Consider the following 22594-nt stretch of genomic DNA (forward strand, 5'->3'; position numbering starts at 1 on the left):
CCAGCACAGGGGGGTCACACAGCCCCTCAGAGTGAGCATTTCCTGTTTGCACGCTGCTCCATCCATCGCCTCCTCCTGCTGGAGCCGGCACCGTGCTGCAGCCTGGCTCTCCAAGAGTCTCCAAAGTGAAACGTGGGCTGCTAAAAATAGCAGCAGGCTGCCTGCATCAGCATTGAGGAAATAGGTCTCAGTGCAGTCTCTCTCCCAACAATGCTGGAAGAAAATCAGGATGGCTGCCCAGGCAGCCTGCATGAGCATCCCAGCCCTGCTGCGCTCAGCCTGGGCAGGGCAGAGCCCCCACCTGGTTGGTTTGGGGGTCTCCTCTCTCCCAAAACCTGGAACCATTTAGTCTGGTCTCAAACCCCTCAGGACTGACACAGTCTGAAACCTCTTCCTGGTGAGAGGTACGTCAGGAGATAGAAATTGAGCATTGTGCATCTTTTAGGGAAGAATTCCAGAACATGGCTATTTTCTGTAGATCCTTGCTCCATGACTGGGATGAGGAGCCTCCAGGTGCTGGAAACACCTGTGGGGATGCATGTACCACATAGGAGCACTGCCTGGACCACATGTACCTGTGCCAGCAGCTGCTCTGGGGGCACCAGTGGTGCTCAGCTCTGTTTCCTTCCCTCCAGCCCAGGGGATGTGAAGAGCCTGATGGAAGAAGGGATTAAAATTTAAGCTTGCCAAATGTGGGAGGGAAAACTCTGATCTTACACATAATGGCAGCTTCACCCCAAAAAGAAAGAGATAGGATGTGGAGCTGAAAGTTTTGGTTGATTGGAAAAGTAGAGCTCATTTGCCTCTTTTTCACAAGCTGCTGTGTGCCTGGGTAGTGCCATCTGCAAGGCCAGGCTGGGGTCTGGTGTGAGAATCTGAAAAATATAAAAGCTAGAGCAGAACTACATCTCTGAGAGCTTGGTCTGAAATGCTGGGGGTGAGAACCAGCCCAGTTTCTTTTAAAAAACAGCTTTTATGGCCTTACCCATTTCTGGTTAGTGTGTAAATTGGAGGAGCTGTTTATTTTCTGAGGCCTGGAAAGGTCCAAGGTGTGCTCAGCTATGGACCATGGTGAGTGTGCAGCTGGGATTGCTGCAGGTGCTGCTGCTGGAGCAGGTGGGACCCAAGGAGCTGCTGCCCTGGGCACACTGGGACAGGCTGGTGAGGGTCTCCTGCTCCTGGAGCTCCTGGCAGAGCATCCTGGCTCCACACCCAGTTGGGCTGACCCCACGTTGGGATGTGGCTCCCAGCTCTGCCTTTTTGTAGTATCCAAGCTGCACTATTTCTCTTGCATCCCAAGAGCACTGAATAAAGCACCTAAATATACTCTGTGCTCTCTTTTTCTAAAGGAGAGGTTGAATGAGTCTCTTGCAAACAATTTTGTTTCTTTCATTTAAAAGAACAGCCTCCGCCCCCAGCCTGAGCTAAAGCACAGCATTTATCTTTTGTCATTCCTTTTTTATTTTTTTGTTCCTGTGGATTTTCTCCTGGCAGCTGAGAACGAGCAGGCTTCAAAGACCCTGAAGGTGCGCGGGAACTGCAGGAACGGCGGCCGTCGATGGAACCTCTTCAAGCCTGGAGCTGAGAAGCTGCAGATCAGTCGGGTAAGGAGCTGTGTGCAACGTGCCCCTGCCTGCTTCAGGGCTGGGGTTTGCCTGCATTGGGCTTTGTGTTTAGAGCAATATGCCTGACTAACAGCTTCCTCAATGCCTGGGTCCTTCAGCCACAGATGGGGATGGTTTTGGTTTGGTGTTATTGTGTGGCAGTAAAAGCTCAGGTGTGTTGTCTTTTCCCCAAATCAGTGTCCCCTCAATGTGTAGCAGAGGCTGTTGGGCTGGCACTGGGCCTCCTGTGCCTGTGGCTGAGTGCTCCTTGCAGGTGGAGGGAACGGTGACGTTTCCCATCACCTTCAGATGTGCTCCCTGGTTTTGATGGGTTTATTTTTTCTCCTTCCTTTTTTAGCCCTGTGTCCTTTGGGTTTGGTGCTGCTCCCAGCACCATATCGGTGACAAATTCATGTCACTGCTTCTTTCCCAAAGTGTTTTGCAAATATAGGCACAATCCATCCACTTGGTTCTTTTTTTGTGAATGATGCTTCTAGTGGGGGAAGTAAAAGCTGTTGTGGGCCCGGGGACATTCATGTTTTTCTCTGGGAAAAAACTCAGAAAAAATGGCAAAAATGATATAATTTGTCTGAGATGTTTCCTTGCTTGGGCAGGGGGTTGTTTTTGGTTTTGGTTTTTTTTTTTTTTTGCTGTGCTCTGTTTGAAGTCTGGAGGCTTTGGTTATTTCATGGTCTTGTTTTGGGTTTGTAGTGCTCACGAGTCTGGTTTCACTGGTATCCAACAGATCCAGATTGTCCCAAACCCAGCAGATTTCCCAGCCTGCACTGTGATGCAGGCAGTTTTCTACTGACTATGGCAGAAGAGGTTTAGCCCTTGTTGTTCCTCTAGGGCACAGGAACAAAGGATGGTCTGGGAGCCAGGAATTTCCCTGCTGGGGTGGAGAGGGGAACTGACCTTCTCTTGTGTCTCTGTGGCTCTTTCCCGCCCCACTGCTGTCCTTCCTTACCAGATCTTTCTTGTATTCCTTTCCCCTTTGATATTTGATGAATTGCCTTCCTAAAATGTGATTTCCAGGAGGTCCCTGGCCTCTGTGTGTTCTTTTCCATCACAGGAAGTTGGCAGTGAGTGATGCTGACTTCTCTACCCTCCTTGTGTTGGGTGTTGCTTTCCAGGGTACACGTGCAGGGATGGACTGCTGGATTTTTGGTCACTTGTGACTTTCTGGAATTCCATCTTGCATCACTTCTGTTTTCTTTGCTGAGATTTTGTGGGCTGAGGTACAAAGGCAGAGGAGAGATAGACAAGGAATTCAGCTCTTCTTTTTCTCTTCCTTCCCTTTGGTCCTACCTCACTGCCGAGACATGAACTGCTCCTTTCAACTCAGGAAAGCTGTTCTGCTTTCAGGCAAGCTGAACATCTAAAGCTTTGAACAAAGTTTTCCTGGAAGATGAGATGATCCCTATCCAATAAAGCTGTTTGTCCTTGGGGCCAGGATAAAGGCAGGTGGCTGCAGAGCAGTGAAATATCCTGTTGTGCAGTGTGCAAGCCCTGCCTTGGAGGCTCTCAGGTGTGTTCTCCATGAGCTGTGTCCCTGTTCAGGGTCTGCTACTGACCAGTGCATGGATGGATTTGGTCCTTAATTAATCACTTTATTACACCTTAGTTAATCACTTCATTAATCCTTTAAGAAGAGCCTTGCAGCTTTCATAGCTGTCCTGGAGGCCCTTCTGGAAGCCAAGGTGCTGTTTTGACACAAAATTGCTCCTGAATTATCTGTGCCTTGAGCATCCTAAGGCACAGATAAGGCCAGGCCAGATTGCAAACAGAGCCCAGATTGCATCAGAGACCCTTAGAGAAGCTGTGGAAAACTGAAGCCTCAGCAAACAAACACCCTGCTGAAGTTTGGGAAAGGTTGGTTCAGAAACTGCTTCTCCTGTGGTGATGGTGGGAGGGATGTGGAGCTGGAAAGGGAAGTGAGCTGCTCATGACCCCAGAGATCTGTGGGTGCTGTTTGGCTCAGACATGGCCATGCCATGTGCCCCCCTGAGGCAGAGAACTGGGTTTGGGAAGGTCTGTCCAGCTTGTTTTTAAATCATGGCAAGCAGGAAGCTCTGAAACCTTTGGTTTATAAATCAGAGGTGCTGTGCAAGGAGCAGGATACAGAAATGTGACAACAGCAGTGCTGGAAAACTCAGCTGTCACCTCTGCCCCAAGCTCAGTGAAGATCTACAGGGCTGCACATCACCCCTTGGCCAGAAAGAAGCTCTGCTCTGGCAAGATGTATAAATTTGGGTGAGATTTGTGGGCCTGGGTGTCTCTGGTGAGGTACTTTCATTGACAGCTGACACAGTGAGGGGGCAGAGCAGTGCAGAAAGCAGGGATTTATCCTTCCAAGAAAGTGTGTCTGAAATCTGGGCACGAGCTGGAGAAGTTTTTGATGGAGTAGATAAGGTTATTGTTCCACTTTGGAGGTGGGAATAAGAAACTGAAGCACTGGAGGGTGGTACATGTGGAGCCATACAATATTTTTTTTTTATTTCTCTCCTAATTTTAAGAAGCAAGTAAAAATAAATAAGTTCAGACTTCTAAAAGGTTTCAGTCTTTATTTTTTTCCCAGAGTACACTCTTCAACCTGGAGAAAACTCTTGTGCTGAAGCAGTTCATGAACAGAGCATTTTGGTTTAGCACTTAGGTCCCTTAGAGCGTTTGCTTGGCACAATCAGGACCAACTTGCAGGAGACTGAAGGTGCCCTGAAGTGCAGGCTTTGCTGCAGTAGAGATCACAGAGTGCCCTGAAAGCTGCCCTGACAGGACCCTGAGCATCTGTCCTGCCTCTGATGTACCCTCAGGCAGGTCCTGGCAGCTGGGATGTGGCTGATCCTTGGAGCAAGGGCAGCAGTGAGCTCCTTTCTGCAGCCCCAGAGCAGTGCTGGGAGATGTGTGATGCTCTGGATGGCAGAGGGTGACAGTCCCACCCTGACCCAAGGCACTGCCCTCTGCTGCCCCTTGTGAGGGACCTCTTTGCTTCTTGTTAGCTGCCCAGTCAAAATCATCTCAGCCTTTTCCAGACAGATGCTCTGGGGATGTGCTCCAGGAGGAATTACAGAACCTCCAGGCTGGAAAATCCTTTAGGATCATTGAGTTCGACCCATCCCCAGAGCATCTGTCTGGAAAAGGCTGAGATGATTTTGACTGGGCAGCTAACAAGAAGCAAAGAGGTCCCTCACAAGGGGCAGCAGAGGGCAGTGCCTTGGGTCAGGGTGGGACTGTCACCCTCTGCCATCCAGAGCATCACACATCTCCCAGCACTGCTCTGGGGCTGCAGAAAGGAGCTCACTGCTGCCCTTGCTCCAAGGATCAGCCACATCCCAGCTGCCAGGACCTGCCTGAGGGTACATCAGAGGCAACCACCTCAACTAAACCATGGCACTGAGTGCCACATCCAATCTTTTTTTAAAGGAAGGGAGATTCAGCCCTTCCTGAAACAGGAAGCCTCCTCTCCATGTGTGTTAATTCTCTCTCTTACCTGAGAGTTTTAATTTCCAGCCTTTAAAGATGACTGCAGCCATTCCTGTCCTCTGCTCCTTCCCTCCCTTCTTGCCCTGTGTACTTGTGTACAAGGGACTAAAGCCCAAATTTATATGCTGGAGGAAGCCACTGTTAATTAGCTAGACTGGAAACTTTGCATGAGAGGAGCTTCTTTGACATCCCCTACACTAATAATAGGCAGGCCTGCTGTGCAGAGGTGTTGAATATTCACAAAACCCACCCCCCAGCCTGGCCTTTCTCCTCTGGAAGTCAGGAGCTCTTTCCAGAGCCTGGTGGGGGGTTGCCAGAGCAATGATGGTGGATGTGCCAGTCTGCAGCTCCCCAGAGCTAAATCCCCACTGCCTGTGTTTATGAGGAATAGGAAATTCAGGCAACGTGCAGCCTGCAGGAGAACAGAGTGAAGGGGAAGTTGATTTGGGTGAGAATGCTGCTTGATATTCAGGGCCAGCTCTCCTGCCTGCTATTTTTATCCTCTCACATAATGCTGAGTGGGCACTTTGGGCAGAGGGGGGATTTTTTTCCCTTTGCCAAGTGTCCTGCCCTGTGTTCCTGTGTACTTGGGCAGGAAGGGGGTTGTGCTGGGGCTCCTGGGCTGCAGCATCCTGGGATGTGAGTGGGATGTGATCACAGCCAGATTTTGGAGCCCCTGTGTCCCTGGGAACAGGCTGGGAGAAAAGCACAGTCCTGAGGCTTTCCTGGTGCTAATTAGTTTAAATATCAGTGTGGTGCTACAAGAGGTTTATGTGCCCGTATGGAGGGCTGCCAGGAAAACAAATCCTCATTGAATCTCTCTTCCCTCATCTTAAACATTGAGTATTTCTGCTGGCAGGGTATGTCTGAGCCATATATTTTGGGGAGGGCTGCTTTGTATCTTGATAAACCTATTCAGTTGCTCTACTTAGCAGTGCTCTGAAGTCTTTATGGACTTGTTTTTTTGGTTTTTTAAATATATTTAGCCATTTATAAGTGATTTTGCAAGTTCTGAAAAACTCAAATAAATCAAAATTGGCTTGCTCATTTGAGGGGAAAACAGGGATTGAGCTGCAGGATATTGCAGTGCTGTGATCCAGCCCCATCTGTCTGCATGAGGAGTGCCCAGGCAGGGTCCCTGCACCCCTGGCTGCAGCACTGCAGCCTTTTCAGCACCTGAGCTGTGTCTGATGTGCTGGGTCTGGCAGCTGGCAGAGCTGAGTGTGAGCTGCAGGTCAGCCCTGAGCCCATTTGCATCCCTCTCGCCTGAACGGGCCTGCCCTGGGCTCCCTCCCCAGGGATGCCATGGGGAGCAGAGCAGAGCACACAGCAGCAAGCCTGGAACTAGAAATGAGAGCTATTTCCAACCTTACCGTGCTCTGGAAGCCTCCTCTCCATGTGTGTTAATTCTCTCTGTCTTTAATCTCCAGCCTTTAAAGATGACTGCAGCCATTCCTGTCCTCTGCTCCTTCCCTCCCTTCCTGCCCTTGTGTACTTGTGTGTCACAGACATATTTTCTGAAAAATCCTTTTGCTGGGATCTTTTCTCCTGAGAAGCTGGGAAGCTTCAGCTTCTCCATGTTTTGCTGCTTTGGAATGTGATTTGGAGAATTGTTTACCCAGAATTGTGGAATTGTCTTTACTTGATGACCAATGGCAGCCACCTGTGTTGAGGCTGTGAGATTTTATTCTCATTCCATTCCTTTCTTTTTTAGCCTTCTGATGAAATCCTTTTCTCTCTATTCTTTTAGTATAGTTTTTGAATATAATTTTCTTTTAATATAATATATCATAAAATAATCGATCAGCCTTCTGAAACATGGAGTCAAGATTCTCATCCCTTCCCTCATCCTGGGACCCCTGTGAACACCACCACACTTGTGTACAAGGGACTAAAGCCCAAATTTATATGCTGGAGGAAGCCACTGTTAATTAGCTAGACTGGAAACTTTGCATGAGAGGAGCTTCTTTGACATACTAATATTTAATACAGTATAATATTGGTATTATCCCTATCCTAATAATAGGCAGGCCTGCTGGGTATTTAGAAAACCATTCAGAAGTGCTGTGGTTTTGTGCAGAGCAGGGCTGGGGGCCATAACCCCTGGTGCCCTGGGTGTTGCCATACCCCAGGTGTTGCCCAGCACTCCTGGGCACAAACAGGGCTTCAGGGACTCTGAATCTTGCAGGAAGGAGAGGTTTGAAATGGCAAACGGTCACCTTTGAGTTGTGGGATTTATGTACTGGGCAGCACAAGAGAGATTTGAAGTTCCAGACTCCTGAGCCCTTCAGCAGTTATGTATAGGTCTATATTAAGAAGAATCTCAGCTTCCAGTTGGTGATGGTTTTTATAGTGCCATTGAACCTCGGGGTGTCTCTGTGCAGCTGCAGGTGGTAGGTACTGCATCCTACATGGCATTAACTGTGTGCAGTGGTGACTGTACATAATCACTTCTATACTTCAAATGGAGCTCTCAGCCTAACTTTAAATAGCACTTTGGAATGGCTTCTTTTTCCTATTGCTCAGTAGTTCCACCTTGATTGCTCTGCTCCAACTCATTACTCAGCTCTGTCACCGTGTTTCACTCTGGGATATGGTTTATACAAAAGAAGCTTTAATGTAAACTCAATTTGTGTTGCATTGCTAAAACCTTAATGACATTTTGCTTGGCAGCAGTATAGACTCTGTGGTTTGCCCTTCCCCTGTGCACCGTGTTCCCAATAAACTAAAGGCTGTGGTAGGTGTAGCATGCAAAATCCCTGAGTAAATATTGGAACAAATGCTTTTGTAGTGCTTCCTAAGCCCTGGCTGTGCTCCTGATTCCAGGCCACCCTGGTGTCACCAGTGTGTAGCTGAAAAGGAGCTAAATTTGGGAAGGACAGGCAAAAGCACAGGTCAGAGCTCCAAAATGTCCTCTGAGCTTCTGCATCAGGTTTGAGATGCATCCCAGCAGTGCTGCTGAAGCCACAGGGTGGGTGGATACACCCAGAAAGTCACCAAGGGATGGTGACAGTGGTTGTGTGTGGCTCTCTGGACTCTGAGGTGAGCTCTGGGTGCTTCACAGCCTGGCATGGCCCAGGATAATTCCCTTGGGATCCTGGAGAGGCAGGAGCACCATCCTGCTCCTGGGAGGAGCTCTGTGATCCCACAGTGTCCAGAGCACTGGTTTGGCTCTGTTGGTGACTTGGAAGGAACATCTGGGACTGTCCCCTTTGCTGTTCACCCCAGCTGCTCAATGGGATGATCCCCATGCAGTTCGGAGGGGGTGTGTTCATAAACCCCAAATCCAGAGCACCTGCACACACTGCTGAGGTGCTGGCACCTGAAAATTTGGGCTCACAGGGAAACTGCAGCTGCTCTGACTTTTGCTCTGCCCTTGGCATTCAAGAAGCTGAAGTGGATTTGGTAACAAGCTGTCCCTAGTACCAAAGGTAGGAATAAAGGGTCTAATTTTGTCCCTGGTTTTGTCCTGCAGATTTATGGAGGGTTTCCAATGTGAGTTGAACTGGGATATTGACCCAACACTGTGCTTGTACTTGGAGCAGTATGAAATGAGCAGGATGAGAGGCTGCAGAGGGGACTTGGATAGTATATCAGTGCAGTCACATGGCCTGCAGTGAGCTCCTCAGTGGGGCAGGGAAAGCTTCATCTCCTCATGGACTGCACAGAATACACAGAATAATTCCCCTAATAAATCTCTTTCAGTCTCTAATATCTAGGGTTGTCCAAAAACCTTGAGAGATCAGTCTTTTCTGGACAAGAACAGACATTTCATGGCAGCTCTGCTGTGCTAGCTTCAGGGATTACACTGGAAGTACCAGCTGGCTGCACTGCTGCTGTTCCCAGTGGGAAATCCCATTCCCCAGCCAGAACCAAGCCAGGCTGTGCAGCAGCACGTGCAGGGAGCATCCTCTGGGGAGGGGAAGGCTGCAGGGATTGCTCCTCTGGGAAGCAGCAGCAGCAGAGACACAACACAGAGGTTGTGGCCAGTGGGGATCATTTTTGGGGGGCCTTTGGCCACTGGCCTTGGAGCGCTCTTGCCCTCAGCAGTGGGTTTAACCTCTGGGTGTGGAGAGCTGCTTGGGCACAGGCTGCTTCCCAGGTGAGGCTGTTTTTCCTGCAAATCTCTGAGCTCAGCCAGTGCTGGCTTTGTCCCAGCTTGCTGGCACTTCTTGTGCTGGTGTCCCCTGCAGGGCTGTCCCCAGGGATGCCCCTCTCATCTGGGGACAGACAGGGAAGCAGAACAACTGCTGCAAACTGCAGCTGGAGTGGGATGCCCAGGAAGCACCTCCAGGAGGGATGAGTCCCTGTGGGATGAATCCCTTTCCACCCCTTCTTGTGCGAGGACTTCACTAAAAGCAGGAGTAACTCCAGTGTTGTGTATGATGGATGCTCCTTAGTGCTGCCTCTTGACACATTTCCAAATTTTGAGGTGGGTTTAACCTTGCCTGGAGAATCAAAGCTGTCCCACTGCAGTCAGGAAGGGATTTGGCTGTGTTTTAGAGGGGGCTTGTTGTGCTGTGGGGGTACTGGCTGTGTCTGAGCTGCTCAGGTGTGGCAGTACATGTGTCAAATCAGTGTCCCCATGGTGCTGGGAGGGGACTGAGTTGAGCAGTGAGCAGCACAGTGCAAGCAGGGCCAGGCCTGCCTTGCTGCAGGTGTCTGACAGGCACCTCAACAGACTGCAGTCAGGAGAAATCCTCCAGCAAGCAGCAAAACAAAGAGACAAAGGTAAATGGAAGTGTTTGGAGCCTTCTGGTGGCTGTGATGGGATGCCCTGGCCATGCTGGGTGCTCTGGACTAGCAATGCCTCGTGAAGGCTGACTTAGAACAGAGACTAGAAAGAGTTAAAGAATAAAGTAGGGATTTGTTAGAAAGCTTCAATAGATTCACCTCAGATGAACCCAAAATGGTCACAAAATGGACGACCAGTGACGGGGTCTCTGACTTTTATGAGTTTTGGTCTATGAGCATATTGGAGGTAATTGTCTAATTACAGCTTTAGCTCATGAAGTTTTATCTTTCTTGTTTTTCTCTCTTTGGTCTACTGCTGTTTGTGTTTTTGGGCTTGAGTTTTGGATTGGCTGTCTTTGGGCTCTAGTTAGAGCAGGAATTGTTTTGTCTCCCTGCTCTGTGCACAGAGCTCACCATCCCCTCATGTGAAGCCCAGACCCACACACTAAAGCAGCACAGAACCTGAAAAATAGAAAAGCTCAAACCTGAGGCATCAGTGGCACAGGCAGTGCTGGCAGCAGCTGTGCTGGGATTGTCTTTGCTATGGAGGGGTGAGCTGTGTGTGCCACTGCTGGCTCCAGCAGCTCTGGGGATTCCCCAGGACAGGCCTGGGCTTGGCACTGAGGGGCTTCCACCCCACAGTGACCCATGGAAGGCTGAGACACCAAAGCAGAGCTCTCTGAACGTTGGTTTGGCATTTTGTTACCATCAGAGCTGCTGCATTGTGTGTTGTCAGGTGTTTGCCTGGTGCTTGCTCTGTGATTCCCTGCTGGACTACAGCACAGCACAACGCTGTCCTTCCAGAGCAGGCTAAGAAAGATGTTTCTGGACTCTCCTCCCATCCCTGGCAGCTCAGGGATTTGTGCAGGTGAGAAATTCCTGCCTAGAAATGAGGAGGGAGAGCTGTTCCCCAGCACAGCCTCTGTCTCTGCCCTTCACTGTGGCCAGGGGTTGAGCTGCTCCTGTGACTGCCCCTCATGAACCATGACCTTGGGTGTCATTGACATATTTTCTGAAAAATCCCTTCACCAGGATTTTTTCTCCTGAGAAGCTTGGAAGCTTCAGCTTCTCCATATTTTGCTACTCTAGAATGTGATTTGAAAAATTGTTTACCCACCATGTGAATTGTTTTTACCTAATGACCAATCCCAGTCCAGCTGTGTCAAGACTCTGGTCAGTCACGAGTTTTTTATTAATCATTCTTTTCCAGCCTTCTGATGTCTCCTTTCTCTTTCTTTAGTGTAATTTTAGTATATCATTATAATATAATATAATATAATATAATATAATATAATATAATATAATATAATATAATATAATATAATATAATATAATATAATATAATATAATATCAGCCTTCTAAGAACTTAGAGCCAATTCTCAGCTCTCACCTCGTTCCGAGACCTTCACAACACCACAAGAATTAATAACCACACTTGGGACTCCACACATTCATTGCTCTGGGGCTTCCCTGGAGCCAGGGAGTGTGGGAAGTGGGAAGGGAAATGCCTCAAGCCCTGTTCATGCTGGATGGAGGGGTGGCTGAGGCTGAGGGATGACAGGGGGACAGTGAAGGAAGATGTCCCAAGTGGACCTGAGCAATAACCCTGCCCACATGTGGAGTTCTTGCTTGGGCAGCACCATCCTGGGAGTGAAGGACAAACCTGGTACTTCCAAAACATCCTGTGCTAAAACAAAAATGGCCAATTCCCCTGGCTCAGTTGTGTTCATCCCACCTTTCACAGTGTTTTGTAGTGACAAAGTTCTTGTAGAAATGGATTTTGTCCCTCTTTTGCTAGGAGTTGGGACTTGGACAAGAAGAACCAGCAGTTGAATCCTTCTGTGTGCAGGATTTATTTCCATCCATTCTTTATTTGAGCCATCTCTTTCTTTTCTAAGATATCTCACATTTTATTTTTAATACTGGACAAATACCAAATATTCCTCAAGAGAGATCTATGATTGCAGCTCAGTTCTGACAGTTGAGAATAGTCCAACCAACGTACTTGCCTCATCTGAAATGCTGCTATTTTCAGCTGTGCTTTTGTTTTTAGCCATCAGTGATAAGTTTGCATTTCCTGCAGATGATATTTTGGGTTGACGTGAATTGTTAAGGCCCCACTGTGTAAAATGGTTTTCTTCCTGTGTGACTTTGGGCTTGTCTTTTCTGGTTTCATACCCTCATCCAAACCAGAAGCAGAATTAAATCCCCACATCCCAGCTGGTCATCACTAAATAATTTGTATTACATCTTGCTGAAGCATTTTATAAGTGATGCTGCAGGAAGGCTTGTTTCCTGTTTGTGTTTTTGGGTTTTTTTTGGTTTTTTGTTTCTTTTCCTTTATTTTGGACTTAAGATAAAGGCAAACTGAACTTTGCAGGCACTTATTTGGAGTCAGACATTTTCCAGCTATTATTTTGCAAACTATTAGAGCGGCAGATCATGAGGTGGGAACCCAGTTATGCAAACAAAGCCACGTCACTCTTGGCCAAAAATAGCTTCAGTACATGTGCAGTAAGGTGGAAATGAAGGCCTTTGGTGTACACAGAGCAAACAGGGAGGGAGGCAAGAGGGGAAGCTGCAGCTTTTTGTTTAGAGCCTCTCATGTTTAGAGCAAAGTGTGTTTTCCAGAGACAAGCAGAGTGTTGCTGCTTGTAATGCCAGTGGGATGGGAGTTATTCCCTTCTTACAGATGAAGGGGATTGAGGGTTTGAGAGATGGCACTGTGGTCCCAGAGGTGTTGGTAATTTTAACATCCAGGTCCCAGGCAGAGCATGAAGAAATACAGAAAAAAGTTAAAAATGTTCCCTTTCCTTCCTCTGCTCAGCATCTCCAGCACGGGGAAAACCTGGTCCTTGCTGTGTTCCCCTGGGATTCTGAGAGCTCTGGGGGCTGCCTTCACATCTCATGCAGAGATGCTGCCTGGGCTTGAGTCTTCATCTCCTCTCATTTCAGCCTCTTCCAGCTCTTCAGTGCCCTAAATAATTTCGAGATCACCCCAGTGGCTGTTTGCTGTGTACAGGGATTTGCTGTGTACAGGGATTTGCTGCCGGGAGTTTTCTGGGTGTTTGCAGCAGGGCTGGGGTCTGGCTTCCTTTACAGTGCTGCAAGTTTCTCTCCACCAGGCTTAAAATAACCTTGTGTTTTCCTTCTGTACCCCCAGCTCCCTTTGCAGTGATGTGGTTAATTGCAGTTTGTTATCAAGCTGTTAGGAGATGGTTTGGGGCCAGGAGAGGAGATAAAGCAGGAGCTTGGCTATGGAAAATGCAGCTGGAGGTGTGCAGATGTAGCTTCCATTGGATTAAAGCCTCCTTTTTATGAAGACTTGCAATTTCTTATCTCCCAATACTTGTGTGGGATGAGGCAGAAGGGGGCTATAAAGTTGAGCAGAGGCTTGATGCCTTCTGTAATGGGCAGAGTGATTCCCAGGCTCATTCCCTATTCTTCACACACAGTTTTTGTCTCAATTAGAAATGGTGTTCAAATTGTCTCTGTATTCATCCAGAACTGCAAATGCCTATCAGAACATCTGAATGGCTTCAGCTGGGATTCTCTGTTCCTGCTCGTCCTCTTTCCAAAGGTGTATTTGCAGCTTTACTCCTGCCACAATTCCCAAACACAGGTTTTTATTGCTCAGGTCCCCCTCCAAGTTTTGTTACAGGTTTCAAGGTTTGCCTGGAGTGTTTTCCATGCAGGATTCCTGTGCATGTTGCTGCTTAGGTTGTGCCAGTGAATTCCAAAATAGCTGATCATCAGCATGCACAGCTACACAGAGAGGGGAGATTAGTGCTGATTTATTGGCCTGTCAATTAAAGAGGAGCACGAGGATTCTCACTGCATGGCTCAGATGAAGTGTTGTGGTGGCAGCAAAAGATCAGCTTTCTTCAACCTAGCTGCTGCTTCCTATACATTTCTGTTTAATTAAAGTGCTCCTGCATCCTGCACTCCTCAACATTAATTCAGAGATGTATTTTGAACCAGTGCCAGGGGAATACATTGTTATGGCATCCTCTTTCCACATCTATTAGCAGGAAGGGGATAATTGAGGAAATCTCACACAGATTTAATTGGGGACTGAGGGCAGGAGCGGGGAGGGCAGCAGCACAAGGCAGAAGTAGGTCAGAAGTTGGGTAACTCTGCCTTGGCACAGAGCAGTGAGCAGAGCTGCTGGAGGCACCGTGGGGCTGCTGCTCGTGGGGGTGCCCAGGGAATGCTGGGGTGCCACAGCAGCTGCCCTCCACAGGGCTCTGGGCAGCTCTGCCACGGTGCCAGGGGTGCTGATCCCTCGGGGCATGTGTGGGATGGGTAAGGAGTGGGAGCTGGGGGCAGAATTTTGCAGCTTTCAACTCTGATCTGGAAGGGGAACATTTTGCTCCAGTTTGCAGCTGCCTGTGCCCAGGTGGGGAGCAGGGTCCTGTCAGGGGTGAGCCCTGGGGAAATGGGTTCCTGTCAGGGGTGAGCCCTGGGGAGCAGGGTCCTGTCAGGGGTGATCCCAGGGAAGCAGGGTCCTGACAGAAATGAGCCCAGGGAAGCAGGGTCCTGACAGGAATGAGCCCAGGGAAGCAGGGTCCTGTCAGGGGTGAGCCCTGGGAAGCAGGGTCCTGACAGGGGTTATCCCAGGGAAGCAGGGTCCTGTCAGGGGTGAGCCCTGGGGAGCAGCAGGGTCCTGTCAGGGGTGAGCCCTGGGGAGCAGCAGGGTCCTGTCAGGGGTGAGCCCAGGGGAGCAGGGTCCTGTCAGGGGTGAGCCCAGGGGAGCAGGGTCCTGTCAGGGGTGATCCCAGGGAAGCAGGGTCCTGACAGGGATTTGCCCAGGGAAGCAGGGTCCTGTCAGGAGTGAGCCCAGGGAAGCAGGGTCCTGACAGGAATGAGCCCAGGGAAGCAGGGTCCTCACAGGAATGAGCCCAGGGAAGCAGGGTCCTGACAGGAGTGAGCCCAGGGAAGCAGGGTCCTGTCAGGGGTGAGCCCTGGGAAACAGGGTACTGACAGGGATTTGCCCAGGGAAGCAGGGTCCTGTCAGGGATTTGCCCAGGGAAGCAGGGTCCTGACAGGAGTGAGCCCAGGGAAGCAGGGTCCTGTCAGGGGTGATCCCAGGGAAGCCAGGTCCTGTCAGGGGTGATCCCAGGGAAGCCAGGTCCTGTTAGGGCTGAGCATCCTTGAGGGGATGTGGGAGCTTGGTGTGGGAGGTGGCAGGAAAGCAGCAGAGGGGGAAGCAGCACAGCACTGGTATCTGGCAGACTCTGTGACTCTTCAGCTGCTCATTTTTGGTGTTTTCCAGCCCACCCTGCAGCCTGCTGGGTGTGGGCAGGGCTGGGTTAGAGCCCCACAAACAGAAGAGACTCACAGCAAATGGGGCTGGTTTTGATGTAATTTTGCTGACTCACTGTGGGACACAGGGAAACTCCCAACTTTGGCTGCACTTGGGCATTTCCATCCCTGGCAGGGGCAGCACAGCACGGCCTCCACCTATCCCAGGTTCTGGGTACGGTTGCTGGGTCCAAGATGGTTTTGCTTTGTGCCCTTGGGGCTGTGCTGCTCAAGGCAGCCGCGTCCCTGGGGAATTTTTGGTGACTTGAGGGAAGCCCAGCACTGCTGGGAGGTGAACTCTGGCCCTGCTGGCTGGGATCACCCAGCCCAGGAATGCTCCAGCAACAGGAAGAGGCTGCTGCAGGATGCTCTGGGAGCAGAGGATGGCCAGGAGCAGAACTGGCCTCGGGAAGAGGCAAGAGAAGGGGATTTTGTCAGTCTGTCCCTGTGTGCAGGGAGGGCTCAGAGCAGGGCCCTGCAATGGCACCAGAGGAATGGGCAGGGACTGATCCCAGCAAGTTCCACCTGGACATGAGGAAGAAATTCTTCCCCGTGCAGAGCCCTGATTGCACAGAGCTTCCCTCTCTGGGGATATTCCAGAGCAGTGCTGTGCTCTGGGATGGCCCTGCTGGGGTTTGGGATGGCCCTGCTGGAGTTTGGGATGGCCCTGCTGGGGTTTGGGATGGCCCTGCTGGGGTTTCCCTCCCTGGGGATATTCCAGAGCAGTGCTGTGCTCTGGGATGGCCCTGCTGGGGTTTGGGATGGCCCTGCTGGAGTTTGGGATGGCCCTGCTGGAGTTTCCCTCCCTGGGGATATTCCAGAGCAGTGCTGTGCTCTGGGATGGCCCTGCTGGAGCAGGGAGTGGGAGCAGAGCTCTCTCTGGTCCCTTCCAGCCTGACCCCTGCTGAGGTCCCATGAACCAGGGGCACTTTGCCATTGTCCCCAGAGCTGGAGCTGGGCTGATTCCGTGCTGGTGCCTTTTGCAGGCCTGGCCCTGTGGTTTTGCTGCAGCCCATGGAGAGGTGTCCATGCTGTGTGTTGGCTTGGGCAAAGCTTGTGGCACCACTCTGTTATTTTGAGCTTGTGCAAACAGCAAGTAGCAGCATTTGCCCTCAAGAGCCCACACTGCAAACACAAACACTTTCTTAGAGACAAAACATGAGAAAAAAAGAGTTTTAATTACAAATCTTGACGTTGAATATTTTTACTGGCTTTCCTCAAAGCATCTTCCATCAGCATTGCCAAGCTGAAGCATCAACAAATACAGTTCTGGCTTAGAGATGGGTGTAATTAGGAACTGCAAACACACAGAAAAGGGTGGGGGCTATTTACCTCTGATTTTTGGGCCTTGAGGGAGGCTCTTCTCAAGCTTTTACATCCAGTCACACAGAGCAGAAATATTTTCAGCTTGTATTAAGGTTAATAAAAAAAGAAAAATGATTCTCACAATAGCATCAGTTTCTCAAAGGGGCAAAGCCCTTGTGCCACTCAGGGCTGTGGCTGCTGTGCTTCCCTGCCAAGGTTTTGGGTTTATTCCCTCCTTCCTGCTTTCTAGGATTCTCCCCCACTGCAGGGTGCTGCTGGGATGGGGAACCTGTGCATTTTCTCTGGCATGAGTTTTCCTCTCCAGTTTTAAAACCCACTGGGGCTGCAGATGCACGGCCTTGTGCTGGAACAGAATGTACAAAATATCCACTCCTCAAGGACTTGGCTTTGTGTACTCCAGTGGCTGATGTCAGAGCATGGAAAAGGTCTTGTTTTCTCCAGAAATCTTTATTCTTAATGTGCATTCGAGACAGAGAAGCAGGAAAGTGTGTTCTTCTAAACCTAAGTTAAGAAGCTTGTTCAATTTTTAAACAGTTACATAAAGCCATCAAAGTCTGACAGGAGAGAGATGCAAGTTGGTGCAAAAGGAAATGGGAAAAGAAGCTGAAATGGAGTGTTAAACTAATTCCCCCAGGCTTATACCTAAAACAGCCTTAACTCATCGATGAACCTGCTCCTGTGCTTTCATTTTTTTCCCCTTCCTTTCTCATTTTTTCCTCTTTCTTGCCAGCTGTGTTCTTCATGTTGCTGAACCCTGGCTAAGTGAAAGCTTCTTGAGCCAATACTCTGCTGCTTTTACTGGCCAGTTCTGGGTCCAGATGGGCATTTCTGTGCTGCTCTAGGGGAGACAAACCTGTGGACATGAGTGGTGAGAATGGGGCCTCCTGAAGCACAGGAAGGCATCCTGAGCTCCTGAGTGGTTTTGCTGCTCAGCAGCCTGGTCTGGGTGAGATTCCCTGGTTTTATTGCAGCCTGGTCTGGGTGAGATTCCCTGGTTTTATTGCAGCCTGGTCTGGGTGAGATTCCCTGGTTTTATTGCAGCCTGGTCTGGGTGAGATTCCCTGGTTTTATTGCAGCCTGGTCTGGGTGAGATTCCCTGGTTTTGCTGCTCAGCAGCCTGGTCTGGGTGAGATTTCCTGGTTTTGCTGCTCAGAAGCCTGGTCTGGGTGAGATTCCCTGGTTTTGCTGCTCAGCAGCCTGGTCTGGGTGAGATTCCCTGGTTTTGCTGCTGCTCAGTGAACATTTGGGATACTCAAGCCTTGGTGGGGGGCAAGTGCTGCTTTGGCCCATGGCTCAAAGCCAGCTGAGCCTTCCCAAAAAGATCTGCCAGTTCCTGATGGAGGCTTTTTGTCATTGAAAGAGGAATTTGGAGGGTTAGCACTCTGAACTTGATGCAGGGATCACTCTGAGCACTGGTGAGGAGAGTTTGGGGCCCATTCATGGGGGTCACATTCTCCTTTCCCAAGGGAAGGAGGGGTGGCCTGCAGGGACAACATTGCAGTCACACTGTGTGAGTCCCTCAATCAAATCTACCTGGGAGAGAGCACAAGAAACAGCAATCACACAAAGTTTGGATGCAGCTGGAGCTGAGTCTCTTGGGCTCTGTGCTGCCCATGGACCTACACTGGGCATTCCCAGGGGCTCTGGGCACAGCAGCCTGCACTGGCACTGGGGGAGATGCTGGAGGAGCTCAGCTCATGCCTTGGCTGGGCTGTCACAGGATGGAAAAAAGGAATTCTTTGGAGTTCAGAGCCAGGAATTCACCTGCTGCTGCCTGTGAGGGTCCTGAAGCTCAGCCATGGGCATCAGACCCAGGTCTGACCTCACATCTGATTTTCTTGGCCACTGGTTTGACTTGAGCTCTAAGGTTCCTCTCTGACTCAGAGCATGGAAGGGCTCTTTGCCTGCATTCTTTGGATGCCTGAGCTTCGGTTCTGTTGTTGGTTCTGATGGTGTTTGTCACTGCCTTTACCAGAGCAGGAGTGGAATCTGAGCAGCTCCCAGCATCCCTGACCATTTTCTCCCAGATACTTCCATAGAATCCCAGCATGGTTTGGGTTGGAAGGGACATTACAGATTCAACTCCCTGCCCTGGGCAGGGACACCTTCCACTGTCCCAGGAGCTCCAAGCTTCAATGTCCACCCTGGCCTGGGACACTTCAGGGTTCCAGGGGCAGCCACAGCTGCTCTGGGAGTTCTATCCCAGCACCTCCCCACCTTCCCAGGGAACAGTTCCTTCACTCTTCATTAGACAGCAGATATTCATGAAGGGCTATAGGATCACACCTCTCTGGATAATGCATAGAGACATTGCAGGTCTTTGAGTAATATTAATCTATTTATATCTACTACGCTGATCCTAGAAATCCATTATAGCTGGTCCTGTCTAGACATGATCAAGGACATCCTTTCAACTGCCATTATTTTTTGATAGCATTAATATTCAAGCAGGTCTTTGTCTTAAGAAATGTATTCTGAAAGCTGCAGTCATTGAGGAAATTCATGGAGAATAAAAAGCAGTCCTGTGACAGAAAGGATGTCACCTCCCAGAAGGAGCCACAGAGAGGCCTGGCACGGCTGCTCTCACAGAGCTTTTCACCCCAGTGACTCTGGGCCATCCTTCCTGGGAGGCTCAAGAGGCAAATGAAACTCAGAACAGCCTGATGATTTCCTCCAGGTCATGGTGGAAATGAATTGGAGGAAATGAATTACCTGCTCTCCACTCCTGCCCTCTCTGGAAGTTATGAGCCTTTTTATTCAGGCCTTGGCATTTCTGAGGTCACATTCAATCTGGAGAACCTGGCTTTGGTTAACCCCAGCCACTCACCTCCCTCACACCTGCTGAGAGGGAGCTGCTCAGCTGCAAACAGCTCCCACAGTGGGATTGTGCCACTGAATCTTCAGGGAGCCACAGTTCAGTGGTGCTTGGCTGCAGCTGGGAGCCCTGGTTTGCTGCTCTTGGGAGAGGGGAGCACAGGTGGGAGCCCAGAATCTCTGAGAGAATCTTCCTTACACGAAGAAGGTTTTGTCAGGAGTGGATGCATCTCCTTTCTCATGCACAACAAGGCTGTGGTCTCTGAGAAAAATTTATTTTTTCTGGGAGAAAAAATGCTCAAAATTCAAGGTTTGCATAAGTCTGCCCTTTAAGGAATGAGCAGTGTTGGAGACTCCCAAGTGCTCTCTGCAGTGTTTCCTTCCTGTGTTTGAGCAGTGCCTGCACCTCCTCTGAGCATTCCCCAAGCTCCAGGACATCAGTGTTTACTTTAGGGTCCCTGACTCTGTGGCTCCAGCCTCAAGGTCTGACCAAAAAAAAAAAAAAAACAAACCAAAAAACCCCAAAAAATCTGTTTTCAGCACATTCAGAGCACGAAAACTTCTGTGTTTTCTGTGCCTGTGAAGAGCCACCCCTGTGTCTGCATGGCAGCGTCCCAAAGGCACTGCCTGGGCTGGGAGGGCTGTGCTGAAGGTCTCAGGGATGAAAAACAAGCTGTAGGAATTTTTTTCTTTTGCCTTCTGGTCACAGGTTGGGAAACTTCCCTCTTCTGATGCCCAGTTCACTGTGTTAGAGCTGCCATCTCACACTGCTGAGGTGGCTGCAGTTCAGGGATAAATAAATAAAGTGCTTTTCACAGCTCTGGGGGATTCTTTGGCATGCCAGTATGGAAACACAAGGAATTGTCATGAGAAAAAATCAAAATTTTCTGCTCACGTGGCCTCAGGTAAAGGACTAATAACAAAGATGGGTCATAAGGGAGCCAATTTTGGTATAATTAAATCCACTGGTGTTTGCTGACACATGAAACAGAAATATTTTATCTACTCAATGTGGGTGCAGTCACTGCTCAGTCAAAAATCATGGAATCCTGCTGGGTCTGCCACACAGCCTGTCCTGCTTTCAAACACCACAGGTGTTCCTCTTGCTGCTCCTGGAATCTCCATTTGTCTCCTTCTTTCTGTTTTCTTGCTTTTAAGAGGAAAAGGAGAAGTGTGGGAGACACAGTTTGGTGGCTCCAGTAATTGCTGAAGCCTCAGCAATGATAAAGAAGAAGAGTCTAAATGAAATGTGTTTCCTTTCCTGCCAGGACTCAGCTTATCCACTCTGTCACCTGAACTTCCAAGTATCCATCAGTTAAGAAGATGGAGATTTGCATAATTAGTGTTTTTGAGGTACCTTCTGAAATGCAGGAGAAGAACTCTTAGGTGCCTCAGCTCTTATCTAATGAGGTGCTAACAAAGAGATATCCATGGAGACATCCATTATGAGACACTGTTCTGAAATTGGTTCTTTCCAATGCCTGTTAAAATGCCAAAGGCTTTTCTTGAGCATAATTTATACCATTTCTTTGCTCCATTTGTAAACAAAAACTGTTATGCCTGAATATGATGAGAACCATAATTTTTAAAATGAGGCTTGCAAGCTGTAATTAAGAAACAGGGATAGGAGTGGATTGGGAGGAAGGTGCTGAGATTTTTAAGATATCCTACAATGTGTTGATCATGGAGACCTGCAAAGGGCCAGGCCAGGAATTCTGCAGCCCTTTTGGTGAGGAGAGGTGTGAGCATCCCCTGCAGCCTCATAGAGATGAGGGTGAGCAAATTCCAGCCCTCCAGATGGGTCCATGTTCTTGGTTTGAAAAGCCAGGTGTCTGCTCAGGAAGGCAGGAACCTCCCCTGAGATGGAAAATGTAAATCCTCTCCCTAAGAATTATTATAATTTTGAAATTAAGGGGCTATCAGGCAAAGATATGGGAGTAGGAATAACAGTTCTTTATAGGAATAACAGTTCTTTATTAGGGAAGAAAATAAAAATAAAATAAACAGTGTAGTAATACAAGACCCCCCTGCCAGAGTGAGAGCAGTCCCTGTCCCCTGTGTGTCAGGGGGTGGCACAGCCCCATCCCATGGGGGCTCAGCCCTCCTGCAGTGCCAGCTGTGGCTCTGCTGGAGCAGGGATCCTGCACAAGGGGGGAGTTTTCCTCTGCAGCTCCAGGGCTGCTGGAGATGGGCCTGGGCTCCCTCTGGCCATGCAGGGCAGCAGAAGCTGCTCCTCTGGCAATGCACTGGGCAAAGGCTGCTGTGCTGTGCCAAAGCTCAGATTGGATCCAGGTAGGAATGCTTGGCTCCTCCCCTGGGCGCAGCATCTCCCCATGGGATGCTGGAATTGGATCAGCCCTGCAGGGACACTCAGTGGCCATGGACAGCAGAGATCTCCTGGAGGGAGGAGTGGCTGGGGGAGAGATCAAGAAAAAACTGCCCCAAGAACAGCAGAGAACTGCCCCATCAGATAGGAATAGAATACACAGGCCCATTTCCAACCTAAGACATTCATGGAGATGTTTTCCTGTGAGGGGAGCCCCCAAACATCCTCCAGGGGCTCCATGGGCTCTTCCTGGGGGGCTGGAGTGGTGTGGCTTCAGTCACTGGCTCCTGGGGCGTGCCAGTGTGGTGGGAATGAGGGAATTGTTCAGGTGGGGAAATAATCCCCTATTTCTGCAGGCTTGGCAAAGTGGGGAGCCAGGTGATCATGGCAGTGTTGCAGTGCTGGATTTTCTTGATTTTTTCCTCTTCACTCCCCTCTCTGCCATTGCTCCACTCACAGCACTCTGCACTTCCATAGCTCCTTCCAGGCCTGGAAAGGATGTTTGAAGAAATCTGTGTGCTGTGGCTTTCCTGCTGCAAGCCTGCAGTTCCAACTTTCCTGTGTCAGACACCATTCCAGGCTTTCCCAGTGTGGGGTTTGGGATCCTGACACTGCACAGGATTTGTGTAGATCTCTTATCTGTTGTTACAACAGTATGCTGTTAAAAAAAAAAAAGGGCTTTAACTCCACCCTTTCTCCTTGCCTTTCCTGTTTTCTTGGAGGGTGAAAATAGGAGTTTATAGAATCCTGCATGTCTGACTTGGTTATTTATAGCTTGAAGCTGTTGAGGTTTATTTTTGAGTTCAGCTAATGGGTTATTCTTTGTTGGAGCTGTGAAAAAGATTGGAAAAATCTACAAAATGTTAGAAAACAGACTGAAGTGCTGATTAAGGTATGTGCACACCCCTTCTCTGATCCCTGATTCTGTGTTCCACATGAATACCTGGAGTTGTGTGTTCATTAAAGAATAAATTCAGTCCCTAAAGCAGGAGGATTCTCCCAAAG

General features: G+C 49.4%; 1 protein-coding gene across 5 annotated transcripts in view; it reads left to right on the forward strand.

The window, feature by feature from the left end:
• Window positions 1–1491: 1491 nt before the first annotated feature.
• ARHGEF9 (Cdc42 guanine nucleotide exchange factor 9) overlaps window positions 1492–22594 on the forward strand; it is a 179380-nt gene continuing 158277 nt past the window's right edge. For 4 of the 5 annotated variants that reach the window (XM_066559258.1, XM_066559257.1, XM_066559259.1 and 1 more), the window contains exon 1: window positions 1495–1604. The gene's annotated coding sequence lies outside the window, so the exon portion shown is untranslated. Of the gene's footprint in view, window positions 1605–22594 lie in introns of all 5 variants that reach the window. The other variant, XM_066559268.1, reaches the window with a different exon arrangement.

Source organism: Molothrus aeneus, chromosome 14 (assembly GCF_037042795.1).
Source record: "Molothrus aeneus isolate 106 chromosome 14, BPBGC_Maene_1.0, whole genome shotgun sequence".
Taxonomy (NCBI): Eukaryota; Metazoa; Chordata; class Aves; order Passeriformes; family Icteridae; genus Molothrus; species Molothrus aeneus.